The sequence below is a fragment of the Oryza sativa genome, chromosome 12, assembly GCF_034140825.1.
Source record: "Oryza sativa Japonica Group chromosome 12, ASM3414082v1".
Classification (NCBI taxonomy): Eukaryota; Viridiplantae; Streptophyta; class Magnoliopsida; order Poales; family Poaceae; genus Oryza; species Oryza sativa.
The window spans coordinates 10,401,791-10,420,118 of record NC_089046.1 but is presented as its reverse complement, the minus strand read 5'-3'; the positions used below and the strand labels follow the sequence as shown (position 1 = coordinate 10,420,118).

Sequence of the window (18,328 nt, the reverse complement as noted above, 5' to 3'; positions counted from 1 at the left end):
CCAACGAACGTGAATGAGAACGAGCGAACGAACGTGAACGAGCTAACGAACGTGAATGAGAACGAGCGAACGAACGTGAACGAGAACAAGGTGAATGAACGTGAACGAGAACGAGCGAACGAACGTGAACGAGCCAACGAACGTGAATGAGAACGAGCGAACGAACGTGAACGATAACGTGAACGAACGTGAACGTGAAATGCAATTATAGGTAGGTGAATGAACGTGAACGAAGGAACGTAGGTGAATGAAACGTGATCTTAACGAGAACGCGAACGTGAACGATATCGTGAACGAACGTGAACGTCAAATGCAATATATGTTACTTCGCGTTTATCCTAATACATCTTTTTGTATCTTGCAGAAAAGACGTTGTGGGAGTCGTCCCTCAAGCCAGAGTGGTAGAGCTAGCCCTCGAAAGAATTCGCGCAGGCAAGTGACGTAATTATATATATATATATGATTGTTATATTTGTAATGCAATTAAGATTATTAGATTTGTAATTAGACTTAATTAGCATATAAGATTGTGTAGGGTTCTAATATACGACAGTTACACTTAGCATACATGACTATTTTAGTCTTAGCATATAAGATTATTGGAGTTTTAATATAAGATTATTATATTTGTAATTAGACTTAGTATATAATTATTGACTAGCTAGGGTCCTATAATATACATCACCTAGACTTAGCATATATCATCACTATTTGAGTTTTAGTATAAGATTATTAGATTTGCAATTAGACTTAGCTTCTAAGATTGTGTAGGGTTCTAATATACGACAGTTACACTTAGCATACATGACTATTTTAGTCTTAGCATATAAGATTATTGGAGTTTTAATATAAGATTATTATATTTGTAATTAGACTTAGTATATAATTATTGACTAGCTAGGGTCCTATAATATACATCACCTAGACTTAGCATATATCATCACTATTTGAGTTTTAGTATAAGATTATTAGATTTGCAATTAGACTTAGCTTCTAAGATTGTGTAGGGTTCTAATATACGACAGTTACACTTAGCATACATGACTATTTTAGTCTTAGCATATAAGATTATTGGAGTTTTAATATAAGATTATTATATTTGTAATTAGACTTAGTATATAATTATTGACTAGCTAGGGTCCTATAATATACATCACCTAGACTTAGCATATATCATCACTATTTGAGTTTTAGTATAAGATTATTAGATTTGCAATTAGACTTAGCTTCTAAGATTGTGTAGGGTTCTAATATACGACAGTTACACTTAGCATACATGACTATTTTAGTCTTAGCATATAAGATTATTGGAGTTTTAATATAAGATTATTATATTTGTAATTAGACTTAGTATATAATTATTGACTAGCTAGGGTCCTATAATATACATCACCTAGACTTAGCATATATCATCACTATTTGAGTTTTAGTATAAGATTATTAGATTTGCAATTAGACTTAGCTTCTAAGATTGTGTAGGGTTCTAATATACGACAGTTACACTTAGCATACATGACTATTTTAGTCTTAGCATATAAGATTATTTGAGTTTTAATATAAGATTATTATATATGTAATTAGACTTAGTATATAATTATTGACTAGCTAGGGTCCTATAATATACGTCACCTAGACTTAGCATATATCATCACTATTTGAGTTTTAGTATAATATACGACAGTTACACTTAGCATACATGACCGTTCGGTTAGTCTTAGCATATAAGATTATTTGAGTTTTAATATAAGATTGTTAAAACATAAATGTCTCATGACTTAGCAGATGTTTCCTGTATGAACAGATGGCTGATCGCGATGAGGAACAGATATTGTACGATACAATCGCGGAGGGAAGTAGCCAGTACTGGAACGAAGAAGAGGGGAACGAGGATTCAAACCAGTATTTGAACGAGGAAGGGAACGTGGAGAGGGATGCGGAGGGGAACCAGGAGGGGCACGTGGAAAGGGATGTGGAGGGGAACCAGGAGGAGGAGGCTAGTGGAAGTCAACCCTCCGTTGGACAGAAGAGGGCACGCGGGCAACGAGGTGCCGCGAAGAAGCTTGAGGGTCGGCACATCATAACGGAAGTGGAAGAAGATGGACGACCTAGTGCCCCGACAGAAGCCGCCAAGAACTATGTACGTCACAGCGGTTGGGTTGTGCGGGATAACGTGCCTGTCAGTACAGTGTACTGGCGAAGAACAAGGGCACGCGGAGATCATGAGAGCTTTGTCCCAGATTCGGAGAAAGAGATGCTGTGGACCACAATGCTCGAGACATTAACCCTTCCCGCTGGTACAGAGGACAAAGTGAAAAGGTGGACTCTGAAGAAAATGGCAGAACAGTTTCAGAGCTTCAAGGGAGATCTGTACCAGAAATATATCCTGAAGGGCCAGACACCGAACTTCGACACATTCCCAAAGCTAAGGGATCACTGGGACGAGTTCGTTGCATATAAGACAGGTGAACAAGGGCAGGCGATGATGGAAAGAAACAAAGAAAATGCCGCCAAGAAGAAGTACCATCACCACTTGGGGTCAGGCGGCTATAGCGTCGCGATGCCGAAGTGGGAGGAGATGGAGGCTAGCTTGCTTGAGAGGGGTATCGAACCGGCCACCGCTAATTGGCCGGAACGATCGAAGTTCTGGTACTATGCTCAGGGTGGAACGCTCAACCCAGCTGATGGCTCACTAGTCTTCGGCGATCAGATACGAGAGGCTGCGCGTTGACTAACAGACGCAGTGGAAGCCTCTTCTCAGGGCACGTTCCGACTGGACAGAGAGAGGGACGAGCTGTCACTCGCTCTGCAGACTCCAGAGCATCCAGGACGAACACGAGGGAAAGGGGTGATTCCATGGAAATTGGGTTCTAGGAGGACATCCACACGTACAGGAGTCGGATGAGGCGCAAGAGAGATACCGAGGCGAAGATTGCAGATCTAGAGTTCATGGTATCAAGCTACGAGCGCAGCATGCAAGAGGAGGTGGCAAGGAAGGTTGATGAACGCATGGCCGCACATCGGTCCCATGATCCCCAGCCGACCATTCCTCCTACAATGGTGAGCCCGTCAGGAAACCGTAGCAGCTGCGCCTCAACGGGGCAGGTAGGATCACAGAGCATGGACGCTATGCAAACCCAGGACGAATCCACCTGCCCCGTTGATGACATCACTCAGCGGACACCATGTGAGCTGCATATTCCTTTCAAGAACTTATCAATAAAGGTAAGCTCGTAGTTTATATATTTTAGATTTGGCCATTCCGTTAGTTGCTGCTTATATATGTTGATTACTAATAAATAACCTCTCACCACATGAAGGTGGCGTCGGGCATGGCCATCCCAACGGACCCTTCAGGTACTTACCACTGCAGGCCGATTCCAGCAGGATACTCCAAGGTCGAAGTTGAGTTGGTCGAAGGCGCGTACGAGGACCTCGAGCTGGATTACCCTGGAAGAGACGGTGAGACGCATCTACGAGACACAAGCCATGCCATTATTCTATGGCGCAGGCGGTACATCATCCTCCCTGGGCGACAAGTGGCGTCTCGTGCACCATCTCCTCCGGCTCTGCCATCTCCTCCTCAGGATCCTGCATCGTCTCCTCCTCATGCTCCAGCACCGTCTCCACCTCAGGCTCCTGCACCGACTCTTCCTCAGGCTCCTGCACCGACTCCTCCTCAAGCTCCTCTTCCGGCACCTTCAAAGTCAAGGGCCCCCCAAGCTCCACCGCCTGCCCACACAAGGGCAACGAAGAAGGTGAAAGTTGACACCGCCAAGAACAAGGACCCGGGGTACGATTGCATGCAAGAGTAGCTTGACGCTTACGTGGCATCAGAAGTCAAGAGACAATTCAAGCCTCGAAGTCCAGAAAAGAAGATTCCTATAGACCCGAGTGTCATGAACTTCTTCAGGGGTATGTCTTCACCTGCCAAGGAGGCCATTAAGCTATCGGACTATGAGCGAACGCTGAAGAAAGCATCTTCTGGAAAGTCCAAACCAGTCCCTCAGCTTGGAGAGCAACCAAACCAGGAGATCGAGCCATTGGTGACCGGTAAAGAAATGACGATAGAAGAATTTATTACTGACACCGGTCTAACTACGGATCAATTGCTAGGAGTCGCACCAATCGAAAAGGCAGAAGTGAAATACATGTACGAACTCAGTAAACCGCTTGTCAAGCCTGAGCTGCTGCAGTCCCTACCCACATAAATGTACAAGTTCCATCAGCTGTACATGGAGATGAGCGCCACCGGTAGAGAGATGATCGGAGCGAGGATCAAGGATATAGACTTCTTGCAAGGAGATGACATTCTCTGGATCAATTTCAAGGGAATCTACGAAATATACCAGTTGGACGCCCTCGACGTCTCTATTATGAGTTGCTGGATTTTGTAAGTATATCGTTCAGTTAGATTTCTTACTACGTCTCCTTTAATTAATTAGATCCTTGTATATAAGTAGACTATAGAAAATAATATACTCCCTTTTATCGTTGTAGAATGGAGATTCAAAGGGCCCGATGGCGGGGGGTTTTCGATACTGGATTCATCGACCCTCGGAAAGTAAACGTCGCAATGCTTGACCAATATCCGTAAGCCACAGAGGACAATCTCGTCCATCTCCTGAAGGCGCAGCATTACAAGACGTTCATACTGTTGCCGTACAACACAGAGTTAGTTTAATTTTATTGTCTTCCTATACCAAATTTCATTCCCGTACGAACTTGCTAAGTGTTTCATATGTAATGCATCCCACGCACATTGCAAATTCCACTAGATGCCTTTACTCTTCGACCTGTCGACCTGCACTGTCAACGTATATGACTCAATGGATAAAAAAGAGTCTACGTTTGACAAGGTTTTCGAACTTATAGACAGGTACTGTCATAAGTTCCTCTGTTAATTAAGAAAATAATCTTGTTATGTTAATTGCTACTACGAATCATAGCTTTAAACTCCATGTAGGGCTTGGTATCGGTTCCGTCATTTGGTCCGCGGCAAATGGAGAGAAAGAGTTAGGCGGAAGTTCAAATTTCCTGTGAGTACACATGCTCTACATTTATATTTCTCCGATTCAAATACATACAAGTGTATATTAATTAGATCTCTCGTCATTTGTCATTTATTTGTAGTGCGCAAAGCAAAAGCGGGGAACTAACTTGTGCGGCTATTACGTGTGCGAGTATTGCCACTGCCTTGTAGACCAAATCATCACCACAAGAGAGCTCGATGTATGTACAAATAAATTCAAAATTTCATTACGTATCGATTTCTTGTTTAATTACTAATCAATTTCATACATTCATATAGTTTATTCACATGAGGGATAACCTGACCACACACAAGGAATTTATCGCGGCGGTTCAAGAACAACTCATGGGATTCATCAACGAACAAATCCTTGATCCCAAGGGTGAATTCTACTACGACGGAAACACAATTCATAGGTCCTTAGCTTCTGAGCTAGCGACTACTACTACGTCGAAATCGTAGCTAGCTAGGACATATAATGGATTGTAATTAATACATGACTACATATGTTTCTATATGCATGTGTACACATTTTCTATAATGTAAATATATTTTGATCATATATATATATATACACATATGCATTTGCGTAACATATATATGTATTGAAACATATATATGCATGGTTTATATATATATATATATATATATATATATATATATATATATATATATATATATATATATATATATATATATATATATATATATATATATAAAACCATGCAGCAACAGGGCCATGCAAAAAAAAAATGGTCAGCTCGATCTTTAGTGCCGGTTATTTCACCCGGGACTAAAGATAGCGATCTTTAGTCCCGGATTGGTAGTCCCGGTTTAGAAACCGGGACTAAAGGGGGGTTACGAACCGGGACTACAAAGGGTTTCTCCACCAGTGATTGGTCCATCGAGGCCACTCTTGATCGATTTTGTTACTAACTATAGAGCTATACTCTGTCTTTTTTTATCCATGGAGTATGCTCAGAAATCCAATACAGATTTGGTACTTCCCTTCTTGCAAGAATACCTTGTTAATTATTCCCAAACATATGAACGGATGTAATGTACATATAGGCGCTGCAGCCTGCAGCGTGCGTGTCATCAACATAGGTGTATATGTGTCGGCCACTACAGGAGATCTTAGTACGTGTATATATATATATATATGTATATATATATATATATATATGTATGTATATGTATATATATATGTATATATATATATATATGTATATATGTATATATATATATATATATATATATATATATATATATGTTTATCGATCTAAGATTAATTCCATCTTAGATGTACATACAGATGTTTAGGAAACCTAACCAGTACAACACCAGATTCTCGCAGTATCATATTAACAAGAGCGTTGCTCCCATCCAGCAACTTGTACCGGCAGGTACTAGTACCGGGAGGTACAGAGATAAATTCATCTGTGAAGGGTACGATTGGAAACAGAGAAAGGAGTCGTGCCCCTGCTTTCTTCTTTTCGCTCTTTCTCTGTTTCCTCCCTCCGCGCGGCGCCGCTTTCTCTTCTAATCTCCTTTTTTTCCTCCCTCCGAGCGCAGCCCCGCCCCTGACCTGCGTGCACGCTCGCCCCGCATCCATGCCCCCGCTTGTACGCTTGCTCGCTCGCCCTGCATCTGCCGTCCGCGACGGCAGAACCACCAGTGAGCTCCTTCACCAGTGGCTTCATTCACGCCCCCGCCGTTGCTGATTTCTTATCTCAATCCCCGCATCCAGTGCCCATCCATCTGCGCAAGGAGCGACGGTGCCATGGGTATTTTTTGCCCCTATCCCCCCAGGACAGCTCAAGCAGCATATGCCCCCTACCGGTTTAGGGTTTCCTCCCAGGTATGTGATTTTCTTGCGGTCTAATTTTTTTTGTTAGAACCAAGAGATAGGTAGCAGTTTGTTTGTTGATTTTAGATGATTTCTGAGTATTATGTGTTTTCTTTTTACAGAATTTGTATGGGTGATGAAATGGGAGACAATTTTATAAGCCTAGAAGAACAAGAGTAGTACAGAAGAATGACTGCTATGAGATTTAAGACACAGAAATACAGAGAAATAAGGTTTCCTCTTCTACAACAGGTATGCCAAAGAAAAAGGGTTTAGTGTAAGGAAGAATTACGCTAGACGTGATCCTGTTACTGCTGCGGTAACCCATAGGCAGTACCAATGCTCTAGAGAAGGACATAGGAAAGAAGTGTATATGGATATGGCTAACCGAAGTAGAGAACCAGAAGCTCTTACTAGATGTGGTTGCAATGCACGTTTTGAGATTAAACTTGACAAGAAGAAAGGTGATTGGTTTGTTGTGAATTATGTAGCAAGGCATAATCATCCGTTGGCTAAATCAGATGAAGTAGCTTTCTTACGGTCACATCGCACAATTAGCAATGCTCAAAAGGCTAATATTTTGGAATTGAAAGAAGTGGGTTTGCGTCAGCATCAAGTTATGGATGTCATGGAGAGGCATCATGGTGGTTTTGATGCTACAGATTTTGTTAGTAGGGACCTGTACAATTATTTTACTAGGCTAAGGAAGAAACATATTTTAGGTGGTGATGTAGAGCGTGTTATAAAGTATTTTCAATCAAGGCAAAAAGATGACATGGAGTTCTTTTTTGAGTATGAGACGGATGAAGCTGGTCGTTTGAAACGGTTATTTTGGTCGGACCCTCAATCCCGTATCAATTATGATGCATTTGGGGATGTTGTTGTTTTTGATAGCATATAACGGGTGAATAGGTATAACTTACCTTTTATCCTATTTGTTGGTGTGAACCACCATGGTTCCACTGTTATTTTTGGATGTGCTATCGTAGCTGATGAGAAGGTTGCAACTTATGAATGGATTTAAGCAGTTTCTAGATTGCATGTATCAGAAGCATCCTGGTGGATTGATCACAGATGGGGACAATGCCATGCGTAGAGCAATAGCAGCTGTGATGCCGGATTCTGAGCATCGGTTGTGCACTTGGCACATTGAGCAGAACATGGCAAGACATCTTCGTCCTGATATGCTTTTAGATTTTCGAGCACTTCTCCACGCACCATATAATCATGAAGAATTTGACAGAAAGTGGGTCGAGTTTAAGGTGAAGCATAAAGGTTGTGAAGATAACCAATGGCTTGTGAGGATGTACAATTTGAGAAAGAAATGGGTTACTGTGTACACTAAAGGTTTGTTTTTTCTTGGGATGAAAAGCAACCAACGCAGTGAAAGTCTGAATTCTAAACTTCATAGGTATTTGGATCGTAAAATGAGCCTTGTCCTTTTGGTAGAGCATTATGAGCATTGCTTATCATATGAGGTATTGGAAGGCTGAGCTAGATTGTAAAGCTTCAAAATCAATCCCATTCACTTCTAATAATGCTAGTCTTATTGAGAAAGATGTTGCCCGTATATTTACACCTGCAGTTTTCAAGAAGTTGAAGTTGGTTGTTGTTAAGTCGATGGATTGGGAGGTGATAGATTGTATAGAAGAGGACAACTTGGTTAAGTATGTTATTTCCATGAAAGGTGATTCTAAGATGGTAAAATTCTTGAATTGTACATATGTGGAATCAACAATGAAGAGCCTAAATTGCCCATGCAGAAAAATGGATCGTGAATGCCTCCCATGTGAGCATATGGTTGTAATTATGCATCATTTGAAGCTTGATGCCATTCCTGAAGCATGCATAGTGCGTAGGTGGACAATTAAAGCGAAACACATGTTTCCTTCTGATAGGTATGGCGAAGTATATACATGGTTAGACCAGATGGAGAGATATCGTAGGTTGCGTAGCATGGGCACGGAAGTGTTTTTCAAGTGCTCGGTTTCTAAGGAAACTACTTTAATGGTGATGGAGATGCTAGAAAAATTGGACTTAGAAACTGATGAATGTGAGACAAACAACTCAGATTTGTCTTTATGTGGTCATGTGCTAGCGCAAAGTTTACGTACAGACATTGAGAGTCGTAATATGGTCCATGATCCTATGGAAATTGTGCCTAAAGGAGCTCCAACAAAAAGATTACGAGGATTCATGGAGAAGCGCGCTAGGCGTTGTGGTTATTGTCGTGGTCATGGGCACACTGTTCGAACCTGTCCAATTTTCGTAAGGTGAAATATAATATGATTTTTTTTGAATATGTCAATTTATGTAAACTCTCTGTATATAGCACTAATTTGATCTGTGATTTTATTTTCAGCAAAGTAGAAGAAGATGTATGAGAAGTATGGGGTGTTTCTTTGCACTGGTGGAAGTTGAATCTGGAGTTTGATCATAATTTTAATGCTTAATTTCCATGTGTGCGAAGTTGTATTGTTGGACAGAGGAAACTCAACTCATTGGTATGTGGCTGTTCTCAATGGTGCTAAAGAAAAAATTCAAATACTAGACTCAATGCGCATGGACAAGAGCTACAACGACAAAGATAAAGACCTCAACAATACAGTATGCTACATTGTGCCTTTAGATTCATCACTATTCCTTACTAACTTGCTACGTTGTATATGTAATACTCCATTCGATAACTCAGATCAAAGGAATTGAAAAGTTTGTCCAGTATGCCAGGATAGAAGATGGCGCTGAAAACAAATGGAAGAAAACCAAGATTATCAATTGGCCATTATGCCCAATGAAAGTCCCTCAGCAAAGTGACAGGTAAAAAACATATATTTTTTTGTCGCAAATTATTTATAAGGAATTACCACTAACAAAGGACATGCTTGCAACAGCTGGTCATGTGGCTTGCACACATTGAAATTCATACAACATTGGAATGGAAGAGTTAGAACCATCTCACCCGCCAATTGCTGCGAGAAGAGGGGCACTGGAAGGGGATGTAATGCGACTTCAGGCCATCCCGAAGTCGGAATCCGACGCATCCAGATACCCTGTTGGATTCCATCCAGCGCAAATCGTAGTAAAAACGGAAGAGATCAAGGAATGGCTCTACCCCAATGTAGGCCTCGCAAAGATAGGAGAAAATGCTAAGGAATGCGATGGAATTGGGGTTCAGGTGAAGCAAAGAAAGGCCATAGAAGTTCAAGACAAGAATAAGAAATTCGGAAGGTTGAGGAAGAAAACCGCAAGAAATATAATCTTCGACCGCGACCATACGGCCTAAGATGGGTTCGGGTTCAATACCTCCTATCTCCCTCTGCATTGTCCCGTGACCAGGGAGGGCGCCGTCATCCTGCAACTTCTTCAGGGCGCGGTGGTGTAGGTGGACTTGTCGAGATCCATCGCCGCCGGAGGATTGCTGGAGAGTAAAGCGAAAGAGGCAAGCTAGGGTTTTCTCTGCGGGAGCGGAGAGGATGAAGGGCGCTTGAAGACTGGAGAGTTCTTTGGCAAATGGAATTCAAAATGGATCCCCAAAATCCCTTTAAATAAACGCACTACCGATGGTGCGTATTCCAAGGAAAGGAGAGAGATTGCCGCGGAAAATTCTGGGTCCGTTACGTGCAGTAGTTTTCGGACTTGAATTTAAATTCACTCATGACCGTTGAACTTCGTACGGTGTTGTCGATAACTCTTTGTTTCTACGGTTCTCACACCGAGATCGACCAGATGAGAGCGACAACGACTCCGACATCTAAAGTCGCGATCGGTTACATGAGTTCATTTAAGCAGAAGTCGGGGGCTACTGTCAGGGTTACGGATAAGGTATACCCTCTATCCTTGGATATACGTTGCATACTGATATGGTATACCCGCATGTATACGAATAAGTTCCTGTGTACGTTAAGGAAATCTATCACGTGATAGAAACGGAATCACAGATGGAAGGAGTCCTACTTGGACAAGGCTGGGTCTTTACCATATCGTGAGGAGTCCGATATCTCCGAGTCCCACTTGGAGATCAACTGACCCGCGGTATAAAAGGGACCCCCTGGGCAGGACCTAAGGCATCGAATCTCACCGCTAACACATCCACCACAGCTTACGAAGTCAGAGCCAACAGGAGCCAAATCGCTGGGTGATCTAGTCAAACCAACTCGACTATGGTCTCGTCGGCATCATGGAGTTCCACCATCCCCTTTGTAATTTGTGGTTTCCATCATATAATCCCATACCAACTGGCTTAGGGCTATTACATACCAAGGGGCCTGAACCAGTATAATCCTTGTCTTTTGTTTGCTTGATGTCGTATTACGTAGATCCTCGTTCCAACGTACCCCAATACCCTCTATATCCGGTCTATGGGTATCCCCCGTCGACACTCATCATGTTCGTTGTCAACCCCCATATCGAAGTTGGATCTCACCGTGCCTCCTCCCTACCGATTTATGTCAAATTGGATCTGGCTGCCCCTTGCCGCCCCCCTATCGACGGAAGGAACTCGATCACCATCTGACGACATCCTTGCCTCTCTCTCACCAACTACTGTCTGCAAAGCGCTGGACGCCACCTCCACCGAGAGTACAGAACTGGGCACCGCCTTCCTAGCGTGACTTACCAATCCCAATACATCCCTTTCTTTTCTTGAGCTTTATGCCAATCTTTATTTTCCAATTTTACTTGCACTTTCTTTTCTTCCTCTTTCCTTTCCATTCCACTAGCTCAATCTCCGGCCAGCCACCTGTAGATTCGTCCCAATTTCACATCATAAGCCCTCAAGGCTGGATTACAGCCACTTGTAGAATGCAACCATGGCGAGGGTGTGCTTGATCTTTGGCAGGACGGAGCAAAGCCACGAACTAGACGAAATCATTTGGTAGCAGAGCGTTGCGAGGAGAGAAGAAAACATGGAAGAGGAACCGGGAAAATTAAGTCACGTGTAGGAAGGGAGGGGTACTCATGCGCTATCCCCATCATATCCTATATGGACGGATGGAGTTGGTACCTATAGTATACCTAGCGGTACCTTCTCAAGAACTATAAAACGTCTCAAAGTATATAGGCTGAAAATTATCCTGGTGTGTAGCCAGCTAGCCGGACATGCGTGATGTAGTTGGATTATACGCAAGCCTTTCCTATCTCTTTAAGTACTAGCTTATTAAGTTGCGCATTTGTATGATCATAACATCCCTCTCTATGAAATATGTTTAATTGTTATTAATAGTAATTAAAAAGAGACGTCCTACAAACAATCCTAGATACCAATTGATTGGCTCAAAACATACAACACAAGATCATAAACAATCTGAATATCCGATGTTACACGAGATGATCGATGTTATAGGGCGGATTGGACTTTTTTCTTGCTCAGCCTGGGGCCTTGAAATGATGCAACAGTCGTACAAAAAATAGTTTTACAATAGGGTGCTCATGGAAATATAATATTACAAGCATACGCTCAAACAATGCACAAAGGACCTTAGAAAGATAAGAGAAAAATCAATTGGGTCCTGCACCACCATGGCCTGAGCTGATTTGGGTGACGCTTGCGAGCATCACTGTTAACAGTGAAATTTGGTAAGCCCCTAAGAGAATTATCACATCACCAATGGTCGAATTCCTGCTATATTTGGTTAAGCAAATTAATCTATTAAAGGAAGGTCATCCAGAAATAACCGAGTTCAAGAAGGATGCGACATGGCAAGTTATCTATTAATTAGAAATAGTTTGTTAGTTTACTTTTATCTTTAGGAAAGTTTCTTTCTTGTCCTACAAGGACTAGTATCTCCCCATGGGTATAAATATATACACCCGGGGTTATTGTAAGATATATCTCCATGATCAATACAATTCGTCACATTGCCACCTTTTACCCTTATTATTTATCACGGCGGAACCTGGCACCTGACGCGGGACTGCATCGGCTTTTGATCTCCGACGAAGGGGTAAGTCCAAAATTCCGCCGGCCCAGGCAATTGTCTCATCTACGTCGGCATCGTTCAAGGCCGTATCAGTACATTCGACCTCTTGGATTGCTCCGGTTTGGATGATATATTTGTCTGCCTATTTATCATATGTCTTAGTTAATCTAGTCTTAGTATCTCAATTTAGCTCTATCGGTTGTCTCTCGCTTTAGGGTTTCTGTCGGTATCGGCTAAATTATTTTACTATATTAGATTAGCTAAGGCATTTACCACCCTAAAAATCAGTCAAGGGTTTGATTGTCTAGATATTACGTTTCTTTTCATACTTAGTGCTACATCAGTTAAGTTTAATCCACTAATTTGTGCTTAGAACCATAATCCCTAGCCTGCTTTTTGACCGCCAATAAGGGTTTCATCAGGGTTTCAGCTGATTAGTTATCTGGACATTGCATCGGCTTATAAGGATTGTACATATAAGTTGGATTTAGCTGATTGAAACAAGGATTTTACTGTTTAATCTAATCTTATGGATTTTATGACATCGGATCTCCAGCCGATGTATTCTTTAACCTTCATATCGGTGCTTATTCTATCATATCATTGTTAGCCGATTGGTTTCTATTGGATTATATTGTTGCTTTCTTGCATTATCATCATCCGATTGCCTTTATATTGTTATTTACATCAAGCATCAGAATCTACATCAGAATTATAGCCGATGGCTCAACACCCTATCGGCATCGGCTGGTATTGGCATTGGCTGGAATTAATCTATCGGCTTGTCAGCCGATCGGCTCATTGATCTGCTATTTGTATATCTTGTCAGTTGCAAAGTCAAACTGACTGGCACGCCTGCATCTCATCAACCTTTGGACCTACACTGGGTCTAAGCAGATCTCCCAGGCCAGTGTGTGTTGTTCGCATCAACAATCACGGAAGAAATGGAGTATTACCTTGAGCTCGTCAGTCTTGTATATCTCAATTTGCAAGGCCTCCAGTCATTGGGGGTTTGCTTTTGATTTTGTCAGAGATTTAAAGAGCGGACGACTTAACCTTGCAAACGATGTTGCCGAAAGTAGAAGAAATGGTTAGCGCTGACCTCTAGAGCTTGCACTGGAAACTTGAGGATGGGATGATGGAACTTGAAGCCTACATAATCTTATTCTAGATTCTTACCTTGCCATGGGCTTACCAACAAGAGCTGGCTCACTCAAGAAGAAGGCCACCATGGACAGTTTATTCCAAGGGCAGAGTGAGCGTACCGTGGCTGTCGACACCGGAGTATATGGAAACCACCACCACCAAGAGAATAATGGATGCCAGTGCTTGGACCAAAGAAGCTTTCCTAAAACACGTCATAAGGACAAGTACAAGACTAACCTGACTGGACTAACTAGGAAGGTGGCCCATGCACATGCGCGTGCATATGTATTATTGGAACATGATGTTATTTTATAGTTTGTTCTGAAATTATGTCTTGAATATCCAATTAAAATGATTCTGTGCTTCTTTTTTTCTTAATATATGTAAAAAAAGTCACCGACTTTTGAATAGAAGATGAATTAAGTTCATACGACTTTAAAATCGACTTTTGCATTGAGTAGCTAATTATCATGCATACCATGCAATATGGCTACTCAAAGTTCTTGTGATCGAATCCCCTATGAAGGCGCATGTATTGACAACCAAATCAAGGGTAGATTAAAGGTTGGATTTTTTTCCTTTGTGTAGCAGTTCAACAATTTCATATTTTCTACATAGTTTTAAAGAACTTTAAAAGAAGGGTTAATTGGATCCATGCCATTATAACTTTTGTTATTTTGAAAAACGTCACTAGTATTTAACTATTTGTAACCATGCCATTACATTTTAACAAGTATTTGAGATGTGCCACTACATACCCTTTTATTGCACTTAGGAAATTTTTTGGACCGAATTACCATGCCTTTCTCCTATATCCCCTTCTCTCTTTCTGTTTTTCTTTTCCTATCCATGAAGCTAGACTAGAGCGACGCAGGAACGATCTCCAGCCACGCCACCTTGGCACCTTCTCTCTTCTTTCAATCAATCTCTTCACATTTCGGCTGCACACCAATTTTTTGTGAAAATGCTCATGAAAGCAAGGATCCCTCCAGTATTGCCTAGCCTGGTGTTGCTGCACGATGTTGTCACCCACTCCAGCGTTGCTGCTCCCCGATGGCATGGGCACCAGTTCTGCTTGCGCCCAGACCAGATCTACAGAGAGATGGGACGAGTGGAAAGAGAAGGGGAATAAGGAAGAAGACATGGGCAGTTTGGTCCAAATGAAATTTTCAGTGCAGCAAAAGGGTATTTAGTGGCACATATCTGTTAACGACTAAATTTCGTAAGATACGAATCAGGTTCGGCATTGGAATCCAAGTGGATTCAGCAAAGGGTTGCAATAGAAGAACGGAGTGTGCATCGGCTGAGATGGATTGAACAGGGGACAACCGATACGACCGATTCAGCCGATATAGTCAATTCTGTCGAGATGGTTGTAAAACCGTTGATAGAACCGGTCAATGTGCTTCACAAGGATTGCCACGATGGAGATAAGCTCTCAGATAGGCAATTGTATCTATTAATTAGGATATTTTATGTAATTTTCTTAGAGATATGTTTGGGCAAAAGTCTGTCGTGAAGACTTATGTGTATCTTAGAGTTTGTTAGAGATAAGAGTCGTGCCCGGTAAGGATTTATCATGTATCTCGGGTATAAATATAACCCGAACCCATGTAATTAACAACAATAGTTCAATAACACTTTCGGCGCATCGCCACCCTTTTTACTTTCGTTCTATTTCGACGAGTTCTTGCTTTCGGGTTGAGCTGCATCGGTTTCGATCTTCAACTAGAGGTAAACTTGTCATGGCGGTTTGCGTTCTTGGGATTAATGCTTACATCTTTATGACAGGCCAATCTTGTTTATGTAATTCGTCGAGTTATCATATACACTTCATAATCTTTATCAGTTGCGCTATATAACTTGCAATCGGCTGATTTTTACTACTAGAAAGTAGCCGATAGAGTTAGATCTCGTTATTAATTTAGATTATATCGTGTATTTACCATCTCTTAGAGATTTTCGTCATCTTGTTTAGATCTTACAGTTATCTTTATGCTTAATGTTGCATCGGTTGAGTTCGATCTAATAAGTTTTATCTATAATTGTGATATCTAGCCTGTTTTATGATTATCAATAGAGATAGTGTCGGAGTTTCAGCCGATCTTACCTGATTTAGCTATCTTTATATCTTATATGATTGATTGCCATGCTAAATTTGCCCTTTATATTAATATCTTATTGCATTAGAGTATATTAGGCTTTCTGTTTAATATATTTTATCTGTTTCAATATCTTAATATAGAGTTGTATCGGAGTATTAGCCGATACATGCTAGATCTATTTGATCGGCTATGCTATAAATGTTCATATAATCATTGTCTTAATGTATCTTTAGACTTAAATGATTTATACTGTCTCGACATGATGCTCAATCTATCCCAATCACTTAGTTTAAATATACATCGAGAGAAGGATTATATATCATTGATATCTACAACCGATCGAGTATATTTAGTTCTATATTGCTTTATACTTCATTGCCGATCTAATGCCAATAACATCGGCTCGATGATTGATGACATGTCATCGGCTCCTAGCCGATCGGCTATCGTTTATGGATTTAACCTCGTTTTCTTGTCTTTTGTTCTCGTTGATTGCAGGATCAAATCAACTGGCGCACTCATGAACCTAAAAGCAAGATTTTGGACATTCACAGGAGTTAAGCAGATCTTCCAGGCCAGTGTGTGTTTTTTCGCATCAACAGTATCAAATACCCGTTAAATTATAATGACATGGTTCCAGATAATTAAATAGTAGTGGTATTTTTCAAAACTACGAAAATAATAATGGCATGAATCCAATTAACCTGTTAGAGGCTAATTTGTATGTTAGCGCACAGATCAATTGTGCAAATATATACAATTATTTGAAGCTAAATTTCTTTCCTTTTCCTATGTTTAATTATTTTCTTTGTAACAATATTTGTTTTAAATAAGACCATAACTATATAAATTTAATCAGTATGTGGTGTACTTACAAATTTTGAAGTGTTTTATAGTGAAGTATATTTCTGTCATGTGAACTACTCCCTCCGTCCCAATATAAATGCAACATAGTACAGATGTAACATATCCTTGGACTATAAATCTGGATATGTCACATTTGTACTAGGTTGCATTTATATTAGGATGGAGGGAGTATAATCAATAAGTTCAATTTAATCTTAGTAAAAGAACTTGACCGCTTAATAAAAGAGAGAATCCAAAACATGTCATTGACAAGAACCACAATCCAAGAAATTCCATTGAGGATACAAACTTCTTAGAAATACCTTCGTACAAACACTTTTGTCCCAAAAATGGTATCGCCATTAGGTTTCCGTTACAAAACCTCCGTTAAGTGCTATAAAAGACCATTTTACACATATGAATTATTGAAAGATGATTAAAAGTTTTGCTGTTGGTCAACTTACAATAATTTATTGTAAAGAGCAACCTAAAAATTAGCAAAAGTATTTAATAATTTTTTGACAATTTGTAGGAGTAAAATGGTCTTTCTATATAGCATTTAACGGAATGTTGCTAATAGAAACCTAACGATGATAGTATTTCTAGGACAAAGGCACTTGTATGATGACATTTTTAGGAAGTTGGGTTTGTCGATGGTATTCTTGGATTAGGGTGTTTGCTGATGGTATCTCTTGAATTTTCTCTAAAAAAATTGGTTGGCCTAATTTGTTGTCTTGGCAATTCAAATAAGTAGATATTCTCCATCTTACTTGTGTACTTATCGCTATGCATAATTAAAGAAAAACTCTTTGCACAAGATACATTATGCTATCAGTCATATATAGCCATAAGCTATTTATCATTACTCTCGGTCTTCTTATTGCTCGGTGGTATCCTACTTATTTAGATTACATAAATGGGCAACACCACATTGCTCCTCTCTCGTGCATGGGAAGCAGGGTCCAAAACATTTTTTTCCCAAAGCATGTTATTTATTAACACATGCAATTAGAGCATTAACTGTGCAATATATATGTTAGGACATAGGGTAGTTTTCTTTGTAGGTTCGCTCTTATTTACATGCATATAGATTAATTAAGTTGGCATAAAGTCATTAGATGTCTAAGGGCAATCATTACTTGCACCTATTAATAATTTTTATTTGTCTAATTAGAGTAGCTCTTGCATATTCATCATGACTCTGTATTAAATAGTCTATGTAGTACTTAGGGTTTAAGATAGCTGAAAAGGAATGGTTGATGGATTATTTAATTTGTGTGGTGGCTATTTGAGGGCATCCATGAATGAATTAACTTATACAAGGTTGAAATGTTGTTCTAGAAAAGTATTCCGAGAAAATCTTATATAGATCTTTATTTCACAAAACTCACCATTTAGGAGCTTGGGAGCGTGCATTGTGTAGAGGACAGAAAGC

The 18,328-nt window shown here is 40.5% G+C and overlaps 1 pseudogene; it reads left to right on the top strand.

Annotated features, from left to right (window-relative positions):
- The first annotated feature begins 4,518 nt into the window (after positions 1–4,518).
- LOC136354530 (protein FAR1-RELATED SEQUENCE 5-like) lies at positions 4,519–10,161 on the top strand (annotated as a pseudogene).
- The last annotated feature ends 8,167 nt before the right edge of the window (positions 10,162–18,328 follow it).